Source organism: Podarcis liolepis (assembly GCF_965112155.1).
Source record: "Podarcis liolepis genome assembly, chromosome: 6".
NCBI lineage: Eukaryota > Metazoa > Chordata > Lepidosauria > Squamata > Lacertidae > Podarcis > Podarcis liolepis.
In genome coordinates this window covers 38,046,997-38,065,247 of record NC_139559.1, presented here as the reverse complement: position 1 = coordinate 38,065,247, position 18,251 = coordinate 38,046,997, and the positions used below count along the sequence as shown (strand labels likewise).

General features: G+C 40.8%; 1 long non-coding RNA gene across 1 annotated transcript; it reads left to right on the top strand.

The window, feature by feature from the left end:
- Positions 1-461: 461 nt before the first annotated feature.
- Positions 462-8,635, top strand: LOC310709270. The gene is made up of 2 exons (XR_014527438.1): positions 462-905; positions 7,346-8,635. It is a non-coding gene; the product is annotated as an uncharacterized lncRNA (long non-coding RNA).
- The last annotated feature ends 9,616 nt before the right edge of the window (positions 8,636-18,251 follow it).

The window sequence follows — 18,251 nt, the reverse complement described above, 5'->3', positions numbered from 1 at the left end:
AAAAATGCGGGGGGAGAGACCACGTATACCACCTTGAGCTCCTTGGAAAAGAAGGTGGTATATAAATGTGTTAAATAATAATAATAATAGTCCTACAGCATCTGAAAGGCACCAACTTTGTGTTCATGGGTCCAAGAAATCCTGTCACGAAATAAGGACTAAACGTGTTGCAGATAAATGCGAGAGAAATCCTCACTAACACCGCAATTTCCTCTCTAATAGCAAAATCTCAGACTGAAAAAAGACCCCCTGCTTCACTGGAGACAGTCAGCTTGCATTTGCAGGCTCTTAAAAGGATCCCCTTCAAGAGCCACTTTTCTGCAGGTTTGGCTTTACTTAAAAAAGGTATGGAGTGTAGGGGAAAAGTGAGGTTTGCTAACAGATATGCAAAGGTGCACTTATCCCTGGAGGGTGAGGTTCTGGGTGGGTGGAACCAGGTAGAGAGATTCCATTCCCTATTGGTTAAGTTATTTAGGTAACTGGAACCCTCCTGATGCATAAGACAAATAAAGACTCACACTGATGGACACCACCTTGAATGGGCAGACATTTAGTCCTATATCTGAGCTGCTTGTTGTATTGTTTTTAAAATACTTTTAACATGAGTTTATTGCTTTCTTTTTCTTTTCTTTTTCAGTGTTCAATTGATTTCTCTTCCATTTCCCCTGCCTATCTGCATGAACATTATAACCTTGATTGAAATCTATTCTCTTCTATTTTTATTTTGCTTTTTTTAGAGCAAGTTTTTTTAAAAAGCAAAAGGTAATTTATATTATATTTTCTCTTCCTTTTTCTTTCTCTTGATTCAGATTTTTTGTTTGTTTGTTTATTTGTTTTTGTAATGGCTTAAAGTAAAAGCCGAGGTGCCCCAGGCCTGGAACTAATCAAAACTGATCAAAATACAGGTGAGTTACTATACAGTTTGATTATATTTGTTTGTTGTTGCTGCTGTTATCCTTTAATGTAAACATTTGCTGATAGTTAAGGAAAGGACAGAATAGGGAGTTATGTTACTGCAGAGCCAGGACTGGAAAGGATACACTGTGTCTCAAAGCCTGTATATACTTAATTGGAAGTAAGCCCTGCTAAAAAGGAGAGATGTATTTTCAAGTAAACATGTTGAAGCTGCAGAAAGTATAACATGAAATGAGGTGCAGGAAGAAAAAGAATATGGAATGCAGAATGTCAAAACTGTTGCATTTTACCTTTAGGAATCCATGCAGTCCCAATTTAATTAGCAGAGAATAACATGCTTATTTATTTTGTATATACACATTCCTTTATGGTGCTCATATAGATGTACCCCAACAGCCAAATTCCAAATTTCGTTGAAGGCAATGTACTGTGTCAAGCATCTGTGCATGTGTCCTTTTTCTCCTTAATTTTCATTTTGGGTACACTCACAAAACCTTTACTGTAAAGAGACTTGGCCTGAATGACCCAGGATTTCACCCTTAAGAAAGATTTTCAACACATTCCATCTGTAGCTGTGATGGTGGCGGGAGGCAGGGAATACCCCCCCCCCCAAAGTGCCCAAGATTCTGTGAAGAGATAATGGCTATGAGAAAGTCAAAGCAATATGAATTACAGCAGTATCAACTGATCACCAGTCTTGTTAATATTCTCTCCTTAAAAAGACCCAAGGTTTTAAATCTATATTTATTTGTCTAGGATTATAAAGTACCTTGAATTTAAACAGGGATAAATTGCTGTTTTCATTGATGTTAGAATGTAAGCAGAAAAAATAACTGGCAGAATGTCTTGATCTGTATGGGGAGATTCTCACCCCCACCCCCTGCTCTCTTCCCCCCAAGTGCTCATATGCTATTCCCACAGCATCATATAATGAAAAGGAAAGGAGAAAGACCTCCTTAAAACAGCTTTAAAGTTTTGGGGAATTGATCTTTCAGAAAGCTGCCTAAAACCAGCCAGTTCATTCAAGAATGGTTTGAATAACCACTCTGGGCTCTTCAAAGCCAGCCACATGAATCAGGTTAGAATCAAAGAATCATCGAGTTGTAGAGTTGGAAAGGACCCCTGAGGGTCATCTAGTCCAACCCCCTGGGGTGCAGGAATCTCAACTAAATAATACATGGCAGGTGGCCATCCAACCCTGCTTAGAAATCTCCAAGGAAGGCAGTCCAATTTGTGCAGCAAGCCCCTCAAACATAAAAGGTGGAAAGATTTTCGAATGAAAAAGCTTGGCATTCCAATGACTTGGCTTGATGTATAATGCATGGACCCTTTCAAACATTCATTCCATTATATAAATGAATGGAGGGAGGTTGAGACTGCAGGTTGTAGGTTGAGGTTGTGGACTGCTAGCCACCTCTGATATTCCCAAGATGCCCATGTTCATAGGAACCTAAACCCGCATTGGTTTTCTAGACACACATACACCTAAGCATACATTCATTTTCTATGCATGATGCATCGGCTGCAAAAATTGGAGTGTATAGTTTACAAGTAGAATGCCTACACATGTTTGGGTATATGAATCATAGAATCGTAAAGTTGGAAGGGACCCCACGGGGCTTCTAGTCTGACCCTGTGCAATGCAGGAATCTCAACTAAAACATCCAAGATAGATGGCTTAAAATCCTCCAGTGAAGGGAGAGTCCACCAATGTCCAACATCTCTGATAGGAGCATATGCTCTTGTGCGAATGGTGCCTTGAACACATAACAGTTAAAGGTTGGGGTCAGATAGCAAACACGGCTTCACCCCTCCATGCATTCATTTCTCCAAGGAAATGGACAACCTTGTGGGGCTTATTTTAGGGGATGACACTGGAGAGGCCTCTCATCAGGAGAATATGTATCTGTAGCACTTCAGACACATGGAAACAACTGAAAGTTCAGCACATGAAATATTGTCCTCTCTGAGCACAGAAGACAGCTTTTGGGAAGAAAGCTGTCTTCCTTTCTTTGAGCATATGGTAGCTCTGCCTAATAAATTAGAATATAGCTTGCATTAATGTGCCCAGGAAACATTGAAGATCATTCAGAGGACAGTTTTTAAGTTCACTCAGACCTTTCCGATAGAATTTGATTTGAAATTTGGATGCAAATGTATATAGTAATAGTTCTTTACCATCTCTTTTCAAAACTCTATTGGAAACTAATGCAAGATTGTCTAAAACAGCTCTGATTAAGGTCTATCAAACAGGTATGGTTTAGTACACTTGTTTAATGATCCTGCAAAAAGGAATTTTGGATGTCAGCTCCTTCTGTGGAATGTGCTTCATCACATCACCACAACACCCATCTTATTCTTGTAGCCATTATCACTTTGGTAACCTGCAGTTTGCTTATTAGGTAGTTATTGGCTGGGAGCATTACTAATGTCCTCAGCTTGGTTTTCATTTTATTCAAGTTTCATACACCCTAAAGGCTTGGCCTTGGAAAGGGTTAACGCTTTGGGAAGCAAGCTGAGAGTTTGGGGGCTGATCTCACCCAAGACCCGTAGAAACATGCCTAATGAAAATGCATTACAAAGAAGTCAGGTTTGCAGGGAGGAATTTCAGCAGACAGGTTCCTTTTGTTCTTATGAAGTTCCCAAAAACCTCCAAACAAGTCTTAACATACCCAAGGGAGAGGACTTGCAAAAGCAGGTCCGTACATTAAAAGAAAAGCCTTCAAGCATTTTGAAGACCTGTATCAGCACTTCTGTGGTTTAGTAACTCAGGATTTAGAATCTTTACTCGCTATCACAAGATCTCATTATCTCTGCAGGGGAATATTCACAACACAATCTGTTTCTACCAAAGCTACTTTTCTAAACATTTTTGCAACTCAATCCTATCCACCTATACTCAGAATTATGCCTCACTAGGGGTGTATTTCTAAGTAAATGCCAAACATTTATTTCTTAATGATTTAAAAATTTAAGAAGGAACTCTGTCAGTATAGATGGCTTAAATTGGCTTCATAGATCTTGGACCCATTTATTAGACACTATAAGGAACATTATTTGGAAACATTTAAAAAGAACCCAATCCTATACACGTATACTTGGAAGTAAATGTGCATAGGGTGTGAAAGAAAGATGATGTTGATGCAATTTCCTTGAGATTTAGGAAAAATGAACTCTGTCCTGTGCTCTGGAATGAATGCTCTATAGGACATTTGAGTTTGTTTTCTCTGCTTCTCAGTTTGATCTCTATGAAATGGTAGGAGCATCCCTTTTTTGCTTCACAGCTAGATTTTGGATGTAAATTGGACGGCAATCCTATGTACACTTACTTAGGAGCAAGTCCCATTAAATTCAGTGAGGCTCACCTCTAAGAGAACCACTTTGAGGTTTGTTTTTTACAATCAAATGGTCAATCATTTTTATGAAATTAAACAAATAAATATAGAGGACTGGACTGGACTGTTAAATCAATGATTGGGAATTATAAAATGTTAGTTAAGGTATTCGTAGATATAAGGTTTTCTTTCCTCCTATGTAAAGTGGAAATGATTATTTCTTTTCTCATGGTGATTTTTCTGACATCATTTTTAATGCACTTTTTTGGTCCCACCCTTTCTTGTGCTTTTCTGTTCTTTTATTTGTATTATTTGGAAAATCAATAAAGATGCACCTTTAAATGGAAGCTGCTATTCAACATCCGAGAGTGATTGTTAAATAAAAGTTTCCACAATTAAGTCCACAAGCTGTGAAATAAAGCAAGCTCGTCTTCCCACAAAGGATGAAAATGATGATTTGCTCTCTTTGAAATTCATTTGAATAGCGCCATTTTAAACTTCACTGTATGAATTACCCTTCTATGTCTGCGAAAACTTTGAATGTTCCCTTGTTCATGAATTTTCTTCCTTTGATTACTTTTCCCTGTAAGATCTTTGGGGTCATACCCACATTTTCTTCTGTATTTCCACAGGGTGTAATAAAACAGCAGTTTTATCTCCAGTGGGTTCCTCAGGCATATCCACAAAACAAAACCAACCCCTGTCACAGGTGTAACAAATTTTCTACCACAATAGCAGATTGTGAAAACAATAAAGTAGGTGTTGCTTTCAGTCCATAACTATCCCAATACTTCTGTCCATACCGCTCTGTTTGCATAAGACTGTGGTCTGCCTTTTCTATTACATTGTGTCACATGTCTATTACATTGTACACTGAATTCTTGTGCGACATTTTGGTAGCTTGTTGAAAATACAGAAGTAACAGGATCCATTACATGCTAGACCCTTTAGGCAACTGATATCCATGTGGACCCCTACCTATTGTGACTGAAAATGAGATACAGTAGTGTGAAAACATCAGCCACCTGAATTTACCCTAAGAGAGAAAAGATTCCAGGCAAGATTAGAAATAATCCATTAGGTTTTGCTGGGGGCTTGTTTGTACTGTTATCTAACTATTTGCCTACAGATGTTCATCCATTTCAAAAGTCGGTATTTCTGAATTATTATAAATGTGAGGACAAATGCACAGATGTGAAGCATCTGATCCTCAAAACTAGACGACAAGTCCAACAAATGAATAATAACCGCAAGCTTTCCCAGAGATATTGTAATGATCTCTGTTGCAAAGATAGCATACGGATAATCCTTTAAGTGCTTCAGAATTTCTTGCCTGCTGATAGAGTTCATGACAAAAGGATAAATCTAAAGAGGATGAGAATACAGAGAAAAACAAATCCTCTTCAATGTCCCTGTGTGCTAAACAAAAAGATGATGTACTGGAGGAATAGTTTGAAATGGGGAGGGGGGGAGTATCCAGGCATAAAGTATATTAAGTAAACAATAAGGGGGCCTGATACAAATCTTCCCCAACTTGCTGCCCTTTAGAAGCCTTGGGCAGAAATGTGCATCATCCATGATCATTGGCCAAGCTGATGGGAGTTTCCATCTAAAACATCTAGGGAGTGTCAGGTTGAGGGGGGAGAGCTGTACAAATACTGCCTTTAATGTTTTCCAGTGTTAATTTTCACTCAACCTGTGTCTGCTACTGACTTTTTTTCTCATGACATGTTTGTTTGCCCCAGTCACCAAGGTACACAAAGAAAGTTCCATGGATTCTGTTGTCCTTCATTCCACCGGAGTCTGTCTCATAACAAATCAGATTTCAGTGGAGTGAAGCGCAAGAGGCATGGAGTTGAATCAGCTGAGCATTCACACTGACGCCAGTGAGGAAGACTCTTTAGAGAAGAAAGAAACCTGGTTAGGTGAGCAGTCCCAGCAGAAACTGAGCATGCTGGGGGAAGTGGCAATGAAAAGAAGAGTGGCATAGAACATTTTAATTGCCTGTTTGCACTTTGAATATATTTGGGGAAAACATTTTGAAAATCTACTGACATCCTGTGTATTATTATTTTTTAAAGTAAAGGTCTATAAAAGTTTGCAAGCTGCTTCCTTGAGACTTAAATACCTTATGCATTTTGTATTTGAACTTGTCTTCTTTTTGCAATTTGCATTCTGTGAGGGTTTTGTTTGCTTTTCAACTTCACTTTTCCAATTGGGAGGCAACCAAGCACCTTCATACACTTGACTTTCCTTGCTTCAGCACTCTCAACTTTCTGGCAAAACTCTCTTCAAATATGAGAGCCATTTATTTTGTAAAAAAAGCAAATGTAAATAAGCTTTACATTGGAGGGCATTTCAGATTTTTCAAGTGGCGCACAAGATGTATAATTTTTAAGGTGTCAGTGTAAATTTTGCAAAGGTTAATGCAGTTAAACATTTTCGACATACACAAATGTCACATCTCCCACTAATCATTCAGCAAATGTAATTGCCTTTTCATAGCTTTCAACTCCCTGAGACACAGAGTGGGAAAACAAGGACAGGCAAATTTCAAACAGACCAAATAATGCCTTTGCACTGTCAGCATCCATTATTTGCCCTGAAAGATTTAGTGCTCAGTTCCAAAAATGTATAGGCCTGTATTCTTTTCTCCTACTTCCTTCCTAGTCTTAATTTTAGAGCAATTTTAAAAAAACTGAAAAGGCTGCAGCTTTGTGATATTCCTTAGAAACCCAGACCTCAGCAAGAATTCTGTCATTGCAGACACCCACTTTCAGTTTAATGTGAAGATGTTGGCACTGTTTTATTGAACCCATTGTCACATTGCAGCAGTCCAGCCTCACATATATTTGTGACAACTAAGCAGAATTACCAATCCTGAATGTCCCTCAAAGGCAGTACATCTGCAGGACCCTGCCCCTGCCTGCCCCAATGATACGAAAGCTCAAAATTAAATAGTCAAAGTTCTCAACTGCTAAATAGAATTAGGCTAGAGATACACAGGACTTGGACACAGATGCCCAGTATGTACATCTGATCCCTGAAAGCCAAATTTGCCTACTCTAAAGTCAAGCTGGTTCTCACCCATCTAGGTGGGGGAAAGGAACTATAGTCTGTGGTGTATTTGATTCTACGGTGAATCTCAATGGAGTATAGTTCCACACACATTAAAGCTAGTTTGCAGAGGGAATCTGCTCCTGAACTTCCAGTGGCAAAGCAGGTATATTGAGTCCTGATTACATGGACACAATTCTCAGTTGCAGGTATATGTGTGCGTTCCTATATGTGTGCGTTCATAGAGATAACATTTCCACAATGTATTTGACATAGACCACCATATTAAACTTACTACGGTGAAATCAGTGGGGCTAACTTCTGAGTAATGTGTTTCAGGTTAGGGCATATACATCTGAATGATCTGACATGAACTGCAATGTCACCTCACATCATGAAGCAATATTCATGTATTGATCTCTTTGGGTCCATAAAGCAACATCTGGCCCTAATTGTAATCAATGGGTGGTTTTAAAATGCTTGGAATTTCACTTGAAATGAATAAGAAATTGATTTGTCTCTGTGTTTCACATATTTACCATTTGTATTCTGGAAAGGTAAAAATCACTGACAATCTGCTTTTAGAAGAGATCTTCTTGAAGCCCATACATCCCTCAGCAACCTCCCCTGCCACTGATGATTTGGTATCATCTAAGCTCATGTGCTTTAAACCTTTGAAGACTTTACCTCTAGACACTCATGAGTGGATGGCATAATATTTGAGAATAGAAGTATCCTGAGAATAATGTAATCTATCACCCTTGTCATAGATTACCGTATTTTTCGCCCCATAGGACGCACTTTTTCCCCTCCAAAAATGAAGGGGAAATGTGTGTGCGTCCTATGGGGCGAATGCAGGCTTTCGCTGAAGCCTGGAGAGTGAGAGGGGTCGGTGCGCACCGATGCCTCTAGCTCTCCAGGCTTCAGGAAGCTATCCGCAAGCCTTGCGCGCCCGGCGGGAGTTCCCGCGGGCGCACAAGGCTTGTGAGCAGCAGTCTGCCGCCCGAAGCACGGGAAGCCCTCTGGAGGGCTCCCCATGCTTCGGGCAGGTGTGCGCAAGGCTTGGGGCTGCAGCCGCGGCTGGGGGGGGAAATAATTTTTTTTTATTCATTCCCCCCCCCAAAAAAACGAGGTGTGTCCTATGGGCCAGTGCGCCCTATAGGATGAAAAATTCGTTCCAATCCACAAACAATTAAGCCACCATACTCAAGTCAGTCACCACAACACACTTCACTGTGCCTTATACTGTAGGAAATTTTAAGCATTTATTTATTTATTTTTAAATTTCTATGCTGCTTTATATTTTTAATAAAAATAAAAATCTCAAAGTGGTTTACAGCATATTAAAGCAATAAAGCAATAGCTGGGTGATGTTCCTCCGGCTTCATGAGGAGCCTCTTCAGTAGGGCTGGGTGAGTCTGGGCCTCGCCCCCTAGGCCAGGTGTAAAGGGCCTTGCGAGTAACCGGCCTTCATGCCCCACAGCAGAGGGATGTTCCTCTGGCCTCATGAGGAGCCTCTTCAGTAGGACTGTTGTGTGTGTCCTGCTCCCTAGGCCAGGTGGAAAGGGACTTGCAAGGAGCGGCCTTCATGCTGCACAGCTTGGCAAAGAATATTCATATGAATATTCATATTTATGCATTTGCAACTCTATTGAAGGTATATTTTTTGCCATTAGAATCCACACACAGAGAAAGAATTTTCCTTGAATTATTACAAGCATACAGACAAAAATAAAACTTGAAGAGAAAATATTTGCCTGTTCAAAATGATAAATTGATATTTTGATTTGTGTGGAAGAGTAATATACCTACATGTTTTCAGGTTTTTAAAAATCTCATATATATATATATATATATATATATATATATATATATATATATATATATATAAAATACTTTTTTAAAAATCACTCACTTTCTGTTTTAGTCCTTTCTAAAATCAGCAGTACCCTTTATGCCCTGTGGATTTTCATCATTTTAACAAAGGTAGCATTTCACATATGCGTTATCTCCATGACACTTTTTTTTCCCCCTATAAGGCATCACAAACAGGCTACGGAGGGTCTTACAAGGTTGCCCTTGGAACTGATTTCTAGCTAGAATTAATTATGGGTTTAATCAGAGCAACACTTTGACTTTTGATCCACCTTTTAGTGAAGCAAGATCTGAGAACCAGAGATAAGCACGTACATGACTATGGATAGCATAATAATTTGTATATAATTACTCTCTAGTAATCCTAATGTCAGAGCTCCGTTCTTCCCAGAGAGTGCCCAAGCAGGATCTAAAAAGAGTTGGGTGGAATGTAAATAATAACCACAATTAAAAAGAAATTCCTCAAACCAGGTTATTATCATCAGAAAAGATGCACTCTTATCCACTAACATCGTAAAACATGGTGAAAAAACAAAGGTCTGCTATTGCTGCAGATGCAAGGGGGGGGGGAGAGACATTCAATTCTGTTCACATTCAAGGGTGAATGTATCAAAGTTGCACTTTCTGAAACAATATGAGAACTGAAACACAGCCATCCTTCAAAATTTGCAACTATCATAGTTTGCTATACAGTTCTCCAAAACAAATACATTAGGGGACAGTGCACCTAAAAACGAATATACTACTGAAAATAGCACACAAAAGTGCACGGTATTATGTACAGTTGTGTTTATTAGGAGAAATGCACACTGCAATACTGAGGAATTTTCATGTGAACATGTTCTTTTTAAACACACACAAATTGCTGCAGAAATATGAAGAACTGGTTTTTAAGGTTGGAAAAACAAGGAACGGCATGAATCGAAGCTGACAGGTCCTTCCATTCTTAGCGACGAGATCCTGACTTCCATATTGTTACTCTGTATGGCTGGGACTGAGCTGCATTACTGCTCACCTTTGCCCAAACAGTCCTATTCCTTACACCCAGCTACTACCATGGCAGCCCACAGGCCTAAGTAGATCACAAACCCAGTAGTCCCTTTGCTGTTCTGTTTATCTCTTTGCATGCTTCAAGTGGGCCAGCATAGATGCCCTTAAACAGACCCTCCAAATTCTCACTTCTTATTGGTTGCATGTATCCACAGTCACACACAGACACACACACACACACACACACACACACACATGTGCCCTGCCTCCCCTCCACAAAGATGGCTCTGCAGTACCTTCTATGGGGCTTAAAGGGAAGGAGTGGGATTGCAGTCACTTGATCTACTGCCCCATGGAGTCTTAAGGTATCTGCTATTCAGAAAATAGGAGAGCTCTTTCTTGGATGGAGTTACTTTCTTAACCTCTGTGTAGATATTGCTTAGGACACAGGTGACTAACCTCCGGTCCACCAGATGTTACTGAACTTCAGCTCCCATCAGCCACAGACAAAATGGCCAACGGTCAAAGATGTAATGAATAAATAAAAATTAAAAATTGTCCAGTATCACCGTAGAGACCAACTAAGTTTGTTCTGGGTATAAGCTTTCGTGTGCATGCACACTTCTTCAGATACTGCGTCAGACCAACACGGCTACCTACCTGAAGGTCAAAGATGTAGTCCAACAACATCTGGAGGTTAGCCGCAGGTTAGCCATCTCTGACTTAGAGCCAGACTAGATGAGACACCATCCACACAAGTAACAATTACATGAATAGCCTTTAAAATGTCAGTAGAAGACACTGGGCAGGGGGGAGATGGAATCCAGATCCAGCCCCTGTGCCTGCTATTTGCATTGGAAGAACTGCTCCTGTCCATTCTTCCAAGACAAATAGCAGATGCAAGGGGTCAGATTCAGATTAAGACTGAAGGGTCTTATCAAATTTGGCCCTTAAGAAAATATGCAGAGAAAATATTCCTGGGAGATCATATATGTTTCTGCAGAATAATTTACACTAATAAGCTACTTTCAGGAAGGTGACATGGGCAGCCTAGGGAGGGTTAGACCCAATGAAATTGAGAGCAAAACATGTATGTTTCACTGTGATTCAGAAGGAAGATGAGGAATTTCAGACATTTCAATTCAGTCGTTTGCCTTTGAGCTATTTATGCACATTGGTATTTCCATCCAGAACAGGGAGGGAATGAGACAAGGTGGTGGTGAGGTCCCTCCTTTGGTAAGGAATCCACACACTGGCAATTGCAGCTTAACCAGTGATACTTAATTTGTTTTCATTAAGGCAATAGCAAACATTAGAATTACAGAAACTGAAATCTGACACCAGTCCTAACCGCTGTTGTTTAGTGCTGCTATTCAGAAGTCTCCAGTGCTAAACAAAATTTGTCACTACAGCCTAAGGGGGACTTGATACTAGTAACTGGCTGAGCTCACATGTCTTTTTTTGAAAGCTTGACAACTGCTAGCATTCTTAGATCTAACTTCACAGAGTGAGCATTACCCATACAAACAGAAGCATGACAGACTTTTGAAAAGGCAGAATCCTTTCACAGAAGGTCACACAGTGTCAGGATTAGGGATTACACAAGAAATTGTGACTTTATTCATGTTGCCCTTTCATCTATTTTAAGTGCTTTTGATTTACCAGAACAGAGAATCATTATAGTTGAGCTCTTACTAACTATTACTCTTCCCTCCGCAGTTATAATTGCTGATAAGGATGATTATGATAAAGATTACAATGCAGCATTGTTCTTCAGGCACTACATCCTGTATATGCTCAGATGCATGTGTAGACCACTTGTGCAAGCCCAGTTAATGTCAAGGAATGGATCTGATCTAGTCATACTTCATTTTGTGCAGGGGTAGTCTCTAGGTGTTGTGGACTATAGCTCCATCATTCCTAACCAATTATGATTGGGGCTGATGGGAGTTGTAGTCCACATCTGGAAGGCATCATGTTGACTACTTCTGCTTTAGCATATGCTGATACTCTCGCCATTGAAATGAGCAGAGAAACTCTAATTGGTGCTGCTTCGCCATCACAGCACCAATGCCTGTCAACAAACTTCTAACAGTGTGGCAAGCATTCATTATAAGTGACTTGACACGTTGCTGACATATAATATTACAATGCAGCACACAAAAGAGAGTCGATTGAAAGAGCGGTGTGCAGTGGGAGATGTGGTGGACAATGGTCAGGTCATTTCTAACCATGTCTGGGTCACCTTGCCTTCTTGATCATCTCTCAACCAATGGGCCCTTGATTGCACTAGTGACAACTCCCAGGGTTTGAACATTCTGCTACTGAATGCCAAATCAGTTAAAAGAAAGAAAGAAAATCTGCCCTCAATATACTAATAAAATATTCATCCCATGACTACTTTGAAAATGAAACCCACAGTTGCCATGGTGACCTCAGATTAGAATGCCTAATCCTAGGCAAGAACTGAAGAATGGGGGCAACTTTAGGAGGCATCAGGAACCAAATGAAATGAGATCAGGGCCACAGGCTGCTCACCTGTGGCTTAGACTTCCCAGATTCTTCAACCTGCAGAATTTGAATGTTCTGCCCCAAGAGATTAATGGATCCAATGGTTTTCTGATGGCCCAGAAAATATATCAGAAGCATATCACCCCATTGCTGAAACAACTGCATTGGCTCCCTATGTCTATCTGGGCCCAATTCAAAGTGCTAATTATGACCTACAAAGCCATAGCGGAACTTTACACAACTAGGTTTCGATGGGAGGGGTTGTAGCTCAGTGGTAAAAAAGGTAAAGGACCACTGAATGGTTAAGTCCAGTCAAAGGCGACTATGGGGTGCAGCGCTCATCTCACCTCAGGCCGAGGGAGCCTGCATTTGTCCACAAACAGCATTAGGAGTCATGTAGCCAACATGACTTAAACTGCTTCTGGTGCAACAGGACAACATGATGAGTGCCAGAGCACATGGAAATGCAATTTACCTTCCCGCCTCAGCAGTACCTATTTATCTACTTGCATTGGTGTGCTTTCAAACTGTTAGGTTGGCAGGAGCTTGGACAGAGCAACAGGATCTCACCCCATTGCGCAGACTTGAAACGCCAATCTTCTGGTCAGCCAGTCCAAGAGGCTCAGTGGTTTAGACCACAGCACCACCTGCTTCCCTTTACCAGTTCAGTGGTAAAGCATTCAAAGTTCAATCCCTGGCATCTCCAGGAAGAGCTGGAAGAGACTCCTGCCTGAAACTCTGGGGTGCTGCATCCAGTCACTGTAAACAGCATTGTGTTAGATGGAACAATAGTCTGACTTGTTATATGGCAGCTCCCTTCATTCCAGTGTATCTGACAGACGATTTTCTACAATGTGAGACTGCCAATTAATTTAAATCATATGCAAAAGCTCTTTTGGCCCTCAAATTTGCTACTCATGAAGGGGAGAAGGCATTCTATTTCGACACCAATGGTAAGGTAAGCTGGGAAGACGTGAAGAATAGAATTTCAAGGTCCATGAGTAATTATCATTAAATTAATCCACATATGTATTCCCAAATGCCATGTACTTTCAAATGACACTTTGTTGATGCTGATCTTCTGAGCAGTTTTGAGTCCTTTCACTAGAAACAGATATACAAATGATATGCAGTACTTATGGCAAGTGATGTGTGTCATAGAATAATTAATGGAAGAAAGTGAACAATTGTATAGAGAGGTCAACCCTAGACAGTCTCAAGGGAACAACATCAGGCTTTAATGTCAGTGATACAGTTCGCCTTCTTCTAAATTATAATTCCTAAAACTCTGCTCAGATCTGTTCTGTGTTACTCCTACAAATGCTCAGATCACATTCATTTGCCCACGATGAACTGATTAGAGCTCCTTTGATTTAAACCTTAAATAAAATGTTACATTATGCTTGGCATTTCGCTTTATGCAGCGCTCCCAAGCAAGCTAGGATGAAAGGCCCCTTAGAAATGTGGGTTTGATTGATAGACTGATTGAATTAATTGCAGACATTCTCTTAATTATACACTTAATTACTGACACTATGTGTCAAAAGATTATGTGGCAGCACCTGCAGGAGACCCTTTGCAGCTCCCATCAAGGCCAGCTGTGCCAAATTTCGAGGAAACACAGTGCATTGCCTGCAGCTTATATAAAAGGGGGAAATCATATTATTTTAATAATATACAATTAGAGTTCACCGTTGCCATCCCCCAAATATGCACAATCTCCACTCTCTTTGCAGGGACAGGATCTATCACATCAAGAACAGAGAAAACACAAAGGGTGCTAATTATAGCTCCATGTGACGAGGCTTTTCTCTGGATGATTCTTAAGTAATTTGGACTGGAAGAGGAGGAAGAAACAACCAAGGCTGATACAAGATGTAGCAAAGTAGTTGCTAGATAAATGACTGTTGTTGGCCAGCCTGTGCAGCAAACTTTCTCTGCAATGCTATGTTTGAAGAATATTTCAAGTTTAACTGGCATGGGCGGAGGGGTTACCACAAAGATGCAATTCTGCAAACCTATGAGTAGAACCGATCTGATCCATGTGGGGTGCATCAGAATGTCTTCTGTGCAAATCATACACTTCCATATGCATACCATTTCCACTGGCAACAATATGGAACTGGAAGCCAAGCTCCTTCACTGCCTCTTAGTGACAGGAACAGCCCTACCATAAGACAGAATGAGGCAGCTGCCTCAGGAAACAGGTACTGAGGGCAAAAAGCAATAGCAAGGTGCTAGAAGACAAAGATGTGTGTGTTATATGGGCTGCCTTGCACCTTCTTAGCTAGCTTTCCTTCAGGTGCAATAAAATATGCTGTCCTATCACTGGTGCTGAACTAAGGTCGTATCCAGATCATGCATTTAAAGCACTTAAAGTGGTCTAATAGTGTTTAAAATGTATGGTGTGGTTGTGACCTAAGATATACTGCAGTGCAGTCAGGTTCTGTATGTGGAATATGGACGCCATCTTGTCTTTCACCTCAGGCAGCAAATATAAGTGAGCCAACTCTGCTTCTGCTAGCAACTGTTTCTTAGCCATGTTCAGAGCTTGAGGACTGGATCGATTTTGCAGTCCAATGCAGGACACATGTTTATATTTCCCCAACAAACACTTTTTGGCCTCATCCCTGCTTTAGGATGCCAGAGAGAGAGAGAACTGCAGATTGCTTCAGTTCTTTCCTTACAAAGCCTTCATGAATAGTGACAAATGTGCCCACCCTATCCCTGCAAGTGAGCTTCATTCACTCCAGAATGAACATAGCCGCTCCATGGCAGCGAGCTGCTGGGTCAGAAATGCAGCTTTAATGGTACACGCTTCACAAGAGGGGGGCATGTGACCCAGTACTGCAGACAAAGGCTGCTATGCTTTGAGTTATACAGGATGAAGAGGGGAAATGTTGCCTTCTAGCCCTCCAATGGAAAGCAGCAATGTATAAAACACCATGATCAAAGGCAAAGCGAATGACAGAAAATAGGATGAGATTGGAGGGGGAAACAAGATGAAAAGTGCCATTAACAAAACACAACACAGAAATTGCAGTGGTGTTTATGATGTAGCTTCCTGTCTCTTCACACTCACAGAGACTTGGAGCAGCTGTTTGCCTGTCTCATTAAGAGCCTTGTGAAAGAGAGAGCAGGGGGAGAAAGGCCCATACAAATGAATGACTGCCTGCTTGCCTGCCTGCCTCAAAATAGAACTGGAGCTATATTATTCTATCTGGGAATGTCTCTGAATGGTGAGCACTGCTTCAAAGACTCTGATGCATCTCTCAGATGCCCTTTGCCTTGGGTTGTGCTCCAAGAAAGAACAAACATACATAATTCTTGTGCAGCTTCTCCCGTCCTCCTTAGCTCAAACATTAGTTAGAAATATGGGCATAAGAAATTGCCATACCCTATACCAGACCCACTATTCTCTACTCTGAATGGAGTCTCAGGCAGAGTTTACCTCAGAACACCCTACTCAAGATCCTATTTAACTGGCAACAGATACTAAGGATTGAAGCTGGAAATGCTAGCATGCAGAACATGTGGCCTGCCACCGTAATTTCCTAATCCTAGGCCACTTTGTAGATAGATAGATAGATAGATAGATAGATAGATAGATAGATAGATAGACTTTCATCCTGAATTGCCTGGGAGTGGAAGCATGGAATTACACATCACCATTTGTTTATTGCTATACTACTTTTCCACAAAATTCTGCTCAAAGTGGCTCATAACATATCAAGCAAACAACAATACATATAAACATGTTGGGTTTGGTGTTTTTTTTAAAAAGACACCTCAACTAAGAACAGGTACAAGTAATCACAATGTCAATAAATAAAGCTATGAAACAATACAGTGGTATCTCGGTTTAAGAACAGTCCTGTTTACGAACTATTCAGTTTACGAACTCCGCAAAACCGGAAGCAGTGTCCCGGTTTGCGAACTTTACCTAGGTCTAAGAACGGAATCCAAACGGTGGAAGGGCACTGGCATCAGAAGGCCTCATTAGGGAAAGCACGCCTCGGTTTAAGAACGGTTTCGGTTTAAGAACGGACTTCCAGAACGGGTAAAGTTTGTAAACTGAGGTACCACTGTATATAAAAAATAGAAGAGCCTGTTGGATCAGGTCAAAGGCCCATCTAGTCAGGCATGCTGTGGAAACCTGAATGTCTATGGGAAGCCCCCGAGCAGGTCCTGAACAGAACAGCTTAAGTGGCCTTCTCATTTTTTCTGTCCACAAATAAGGCAGAGAAGGCCATTATTACACAGTTCTAGTTTCAAGGCTACTCCAGTATTACTTGACTCGGAGAGGCATTACTTCCAATGCCAGCATTCCTGGAGCAGTATGGAAGTGAGTGCATAGAAGCAGATGTCACTCCACGCTTGCAAAGATAGATGTATATAGTGATTTATGGTCTACTTTTTCATGTGTCTTCTGATGTCAGCATAGATGAGGAACATGCACCTATTTATTTAAAAGGCATTATAAGAAATAACCCAAAGATCTAAAGACCAGCTCTCTGAAATATGTGTCCTACTGGATAGCAGACTATACTTTGCATTAAATCCAGGCAGTTTCAAAGAGTAGGTTCTTTTACTGCTGCCAGAGAACCTGGTTGATATAAATCTCTTTCAGTGTTTATGCAACACAGCCAAAATGGTGACATATTCATTTACTCCTCTGATGATAAGCAGCTACTCGGTATGACTCCAAAAGCAAATGTTTATTGACTATAAGCTCTGTTGAATTAAATCTTAGGCTGGACCCTAACAGATCAAGATTCTGTTCATGACATACATGGGGGAGAGGCCTGGTCAACAACTTAGATTTCTGGTAGCCACTTTGTGGGATGCTGATAAAGCTGTAGATCGCCAGCTTCCATTCCCCATTTCAAAGTGGGCTGTTGACAAGACCTACAGCTAACATTCACAACACCCTTTTATCTGTAGCCTGGCATCTCGGATTGATACCAGGTTTTCCTACGGGACTGCAGAGCTTCCAGTTGTTGATCCCTAGACTAGAGTAATAATTACGTAAGGAACGAGGTAAGGTCCCAGTGAAATTGGATCTCCTTTTGTAGACTAATTATTTATAGAGATGTCAGCAGTGCTTGCTGGACTCACATACAGCTTTAGATGACCCTAATGCTTATTTCAAAGAAAATCTGGTCTGCCCAGTCCTCAAACCTGCTCTCTCATACACATATTTGCACTTCCAATTTCCACCCCCTTTCCCTTTATAAAACTTGTCTACCAGGGTAGCAGAAACTGCATGATGGAAGGAAAGAAAAAGATCTGGTCTCTCCTTCTCCTCTCAGACACTCTGGAAGCATACCCTCCAACATTTTTACCTTAGAATCCGGGACATGGCCCCACTCCTTCATGAGTCACGTGACCCATGTGACATTGCGGAGCCTCAAAATGTACATTTTTTGGACAAAACATGTGAGATGTGACCTTGCATGATATCACAGAGCCCCCAAAATGTGTGAGAGCACAGCACCCCAAACTGATTTGATAGGTATTTGTTAGCCCATGCAGGGAAACATTGATAACCATTTTCAATTGTATCCA